This window comes from Phoxinus phoxinus (assembly GCF_949152265.1).
Source record: "Phoxinus phoxinus genome assembly, chromosome: 8".
NCBI classification, from domain to species: Eukaryota; Metazoa; Chordata; class Actinopteri; order Cypriniformes; family Leuciscidae; genus Phoxinus; species Phoxinus phoxinus.
Genome location: NC_136883.1, coordinates 18,629,124 through 18,635,123, shown reverse-complemented (window position 1 = coordinate 18,635,123; position 6,000 = coordinate 18,629,124).

Genomic DNA, 6,000 nt, shown 5'->3' with positions numbered 1-6,000 from the left:
AACCACAAATTTCCAAACTGCACCATGAAAAAAATCGTGGTAAATGACAGGCCACATTTGTGTCTATTTGCTGTGAAAAAAATTGAAATAGGAAGTGAAATCGAATACAACTATGGTGATTCACAATGGCATTTTTTTTAAATGTGCTGAATAGCACAGCTACATGTGTTTTCTACAATTTGTATTTCATTATAAACCGTATATTAACCTGATTATCTATGCATAACTGTGTGATCTCATATATGCATGATCTGTTTCTTTGAACTTTTTGTCTGATTTCCAGGAGCCAAAGCAGCAGACTTCTGTTCTAGAGACCAAAACATCCCTAACAGATCTCTCTTCCCATGATGACTCCAACAAAGATGCTGTCCTCACGCAGGTAAAGGAGTCATGTCGACTCTGACATCACAATCTATTCTAGTCTTGCCCTCATGCTGCATGTCAAGCGCTCACACACACGTTTCTAGTCTTGGCTTTATGGGGCCCTCCCCTCATACTAATGAATTCACAGTTAAGCTCAAACACACACACACATTTCTAGCCTTGGCCTTATGGGGCCCTCGTGCACACACACATATACATTTGTAGTCTTGACCTTATGGGGCCCTCACACACATACATTTCTAGCCTTGGCTTTATGGGGCCCTTAAACACACATATTTCTAGCCTTGGCCTTATGGGGCCCTCACACACACACACATACATTTCTAGCCTTGACCTTATGGGGCCCTCACACACGCACACACATATACATTTCTAGTCTTGACCTTATGGGGCCCTCACACACATACATTTCTAGCCTTGACCTTATGGGGCCCTCACACACGCACACACACATATACATTTCTAGTCTTGGCTTTATGGGGCCCTCACACACACACATTTCTAGTCATGGCTTTATGGGGCCCTCCCTCCTAATGCTCGCTCCAATGTCAACCTAGATACATGTTTTCTATTATTAGGAGCGTGTCCACATGTTTGTGCTAATATTAACTCTTAATGTGTATTTATTTTGTTTAATTATATTTAGGTATTTACTATCAAAGGGTTTGCCCTAGTGAACTATCCCGAAAGTGATGAGACGGATGAGGAGTATATTAAAGACAACCCTCCCACTCCACACTGTGATGTTGTTCGAAAGAAGACGAGGAATGGAAACATTCAGGTATGCCTCGGATACTATACTTTAAAATGTTGCTGTTTCTATAAATGGTTCAAACGTCCTTCCCCTGTGACTCATTTCAATAGAATGTAAGCCAAAAAGTATTACGTATCTTGAAATTGAAACTCCTATTTTTGCAGGTGGTTGGAGTAGCTGATATTTCGGATCCTCTGATCGACTCAAATGAGAGTATAATAGATGAAACTGATGAGGATTCTAGTCTGCAGTCAGACCATGAAGTTGTTCCAAAAAACATTTTGGTATGTCTCTGACACTATGGATACCATTTCTACCTAAATATTTCCCCTGTATAAGATTTCCATAGAATATGAACAAAAATACATAATCATACATGACATAATTCCCTTTTTGCAGATGGATAGAGTACCAGATTTTTCTGTTCCTCTTAATGAGTCAAGTGATGACAGCATGGATGAGCAGTCCACTTCTATGTCTGGAATGACTTCACAAAGGCCGAAGAGAAACTTTCACCATACTGTAAGTCAAATTTTTTCATACGTTATATCACTTAATGGTTAGTGCTAACCAACCCTCAATCACTTGCTCTTGTCGCTTGCTTTTTTTAGTGAGTAACTAATTTAGTGTGCAATTAGTTATTGAGGGTAGTACCCTCTGGTTTTCTAAGAATGTGAAGTAATTACTAGGGAGGTCACTGTAAGGAAATGTTCACACTGGTGAATAAACTTGCAATAACACCGGTAGTATTAATAAGTGGCGTTGGGTGCTTTTCACTTTCGATTTCGAGTATTAAAATGGCTCTTAAATGTGTGCTCGCTTTTGAATTCTCGATGACGCGTACTCTGTCTATAGGGAGCATTGGCAAGATAAGATGTCAATGATGCTTAGGATCTGTTGCGTACCAGCTACTTCATCATCGTCTTGTCAGTCGTCTGTCCTTAAGGCCTCGATATACTTCAAGCGAAATCGAAGAACGAACTGTGACGTCATTTCGAACACAATCAGGCCAAAACAAAGTTTGTTTTCGAGTTCACAGCAGCTTGCCAAGCTTGGGCTGGTAAACACCATCGTACTACCATTGGTCCGTGGCGATTGCATAATGGGTAGGGGTGGGCACGAGTACTCGTACGTGACAGCGACGATCAATCATGAAAACGATGATCGCCCCGCAAAAAAAAATCTGATTGGTTATTGGGGCATTTGGGGCGGTTCCTGAGGTCTGATTTGTTTGCGTTAGACAGCATGTCTTCAGACTGGCGAAATAAAGTGAAACTGGATTTTAAAACGCGCACTGCAGTGTGAGCGGCGTCAGATGTTTAACGATATACTGGTGTTTATGTACTTAAAAAATGTTTTACCCCCAAGCGAAATATAAGAAAACTTCGCTGTGAGTAAATCGGGGCCTTTACTCTCGTCACGTAATAAGTGAAAACTTTGTTCATATTGGACATCGATCTAACAGCTTTGTGTAACGATAAAGGTAGTATAGATAAGAGATGAGGTCATGTGAATATATATATATATATATATATATATATATATATATATATATTAGGGGTGTAATGGATCACAAAATTCACGGTTCGATACGATACACTTGTGTCAATGTACTTTGAGCAATGATGGAGCTATACTTGACTTTTCTTAGGAACATATAAAACAAAACAGCTCCTTGGACAAAATTAAATGTAATATTGTAGTAGTTTTAAACAGGTTTATTTTAGTTCAGATTAACATTTGAGGGCAGCAAATTGTATTCATAATGTCAAAATAAAACCGACGTAATGTTACTTGAAAGCATTATAGCTTTTATTCCTGCCACACTTCCATGGTTACAGTTAGTAGTGTTACTACAGTAAATCCATGGTGAATGCTGCTGATCTCTGGACACTGAATAGTTCATTCATGGCACAATGTTTATTCCTGGTTTCACGTCAGCGCTGTTTGATCCGTTAATAACGGAGAAATGTGAATGTTTCTTACTAGATCTCGCAGCGATGTTATTACTTCAGTGGCGAATTCAAATGAGGATCTCGCTGTGTAGTAACAGTGCTGCTCAAGATCGGCTCGCGCTGCATTGGTCCAAACTGATAAACGGTCCGTCAACCACACAATAACGAGTAGCTCAGTTTCGTTCCGCTTACATTACATTTGCCATTTGATGTTGGGCAATGTTGTGGTTGCGCCAGCGTCTCTTACATTGTGAGCGCGCTTGCCACGTGCCTACATTTGAAAAAAATAAATTTTGGGCGGCAGGAAAAATGGTCCAATGGTTCGGTTTGAAAATGCGTGCCAAAAACTGGACCGAAAGCCTCGTACCGAACGGTTCAATACGAATGCGTGTATCGTTACACCCCTAATATATATATTATCTATGTATATATGTGCAGATAATGTCAAACGTTAAAAAAATTAAAAAAAAGAATATTTTTAATATTTTTATAGCCTGCAATGCGACTAGAGGAGTCAAAGAGCATCTCCAGAAACTTGAGCCTTAACTAAAGTTACTTGTACTATAGTTTGACTATAAACTGTATTTATCTCATGCATTAACCTGATGCCAGTCAATTGTTTCTCCAAATAATATTGATAGGGGTGTGCCTTTTTATGCTTTTGTCTATATTTGGTACACTTTTTTGTTTTGTTTTTAGTCTCTTGGTCTAATCTTAATCAACAGTACAATTCTAATTTCATTTACTTGGATTAAATTTACTTAACACCCCTATAGAATGTATGTCATCCCAATATGCAATGGTCAGTTACTTGTGTAGTCAGTTTATCATACTAAAGGATTAAAATGTCAGAATTCTCAAATTACTCAATCCCATTCCAGATGTGCATGACCTTTATTGCTCGCATGAGTACAGTTTTAGAAAATAAACTTTTAGATATTAGGAGACATGGGGCCCTATTTTAACGATCTGAAACGCAAGTGTCAAAGCGCAAATAACTTTGTGGGCGGATACCGGCGCTGTTGCTATTTTCCCGGCGGGATAAATGCCTCTTGCGCCCGGCGCAAATCTAAAAGGGGTTGGTCTGAAGTCGCTTCATTATTCATAGGTGTGGTTTGGGCGTAACGTGAAATAAACCAATCAGAGCGTCCTCTCACATTCCCTTTAAGAGCAGGCGCGCTTGTTCCATGGCGGATCGCTATTACAACGGCGGATTTGCCGGCGCACGCCAGGAGCAGTTCACAGCCGAGGAGACCGACGTTCTCGTCAGGGCCGTAAAACACAGAGAAGTGACATTGGGGATGATGGGAGAAACCCACCCAAATTAGCTTCGGTTAAACAGGCGTATAATTTGGGTAAATGTGTAGCCTAATCTAGATTTTAATAAAAAAATCTATATAGATCTTTTTCACATCTTCACGGACACAACAATGATTTCCCTCGTGTGTTAATATTTTTCCTTGTAATAATGTATGATTTGCAAAAATGAAAACTGCTGCGTCTGTTTAGAATTATTAGAGAATCAAAGTGGATGCGCGTTAACACGCTACATTATGGCCAAGCACGCGCCCTTAAAATACCATATCACTAATGCGAAACGCGCCACTGTCTTTAGACTTTTTTTCCTGCTCAGTGGCGCAATTGCTTTCTAAAACTGGAAAATAGCAGGGAAGGGAAAAGTCCGCTGTGCGCTGGTGCAAAATAGGAATGATACATGCGTCGGTGTTCAAAGTCAATTGCGCTGGGTGCAAGATAGGGCCCATGGAATGGAAGTCGATGGCAACCAACATTTTCGAGACTTGCATGTCGTTTAGGCTGGCTAATGGTAATCCATGTCGATACAATTGAAAGTAAACACTCTGTTTTATAAATCCATGTTAAAGGCGTTTCTTACAATAGTGCATAACTGCTGGTCAAAACGAGTTGTGTACTTATTTCAGTCATGTTATTGAAAGTTCACTGAACAATAGTCATGCACATCTGGGATGATGGTGAGAATTTATTTTTTTGTTCTTTTTTTGGCGGGACTAATCCTTTTTAACTTTTCTTTTTTTTGAAAGATTCAAAGGAGTCTTGTAGAATCCGATGACTCGTCATGTTGCAATAGTGAAGATCAGTATATTCCAAATCCCAGGGAGGAAAGCAGTGACAGTGACTGCAGCTTGGAGTTATGCCTGGAAAATCAAAAAAAAGAATGTCAAAATGTCCATCCATTAGTCAGTGCAGAAACAAGTCTTCAAGTCAGTCCAGTCGTTCTGACTAGTCGTTTTGTCCTAAAAGTGAGTCTTCAAGTCAAAGCCGATTTAAGTCCAGTCAGAGCAGAAGTTTTGAAACAAGTCATGACTCTGCACAAAGATTTCCTGATAGCCTAGAAGGAAGCAGAGAGAAAATCATGCAAACATATAGAAACAAGGAGACAAGTATTTCAATGCCACCTGAAGAAGAGCCATCGGTCTTTGTTAATCCAGTTTTAAAGAAGGAGGATGGTTCCAGAAGATATAATAAAAAACATCACTGCTTGTATTGTGGACAGATAGTTCAGAAAATGTCAAGACACTTGTCGCGTAGACACAGCGATGTGGTTGAGGTCGCAAAGGCATTAAGCTTGCCAAAGAATTCAAAAGAAAGGCGACGACAGTTAGATTTTATCAGAAACAAGGGTAACTTTGAACACAACACTCAAGTTTTGGAGAGCCGCAAAGGCAAACTCATCCCATGGAAGCAGCCAAAGAAAATAACCGATGGACAAGAATTCATGCACTGTGTTTATTGCTATGGAATGTTCCGAAAAAGAGTGATGTGGCGTCATTTTCAGGTCTGTAATTTCAAGCCTCAGGGTAAGACATCTAAACGAGGTAAAACAAGAGTTCAAGCTTTGTGTGCATTTGCTGAACCTGCTCCAATTGG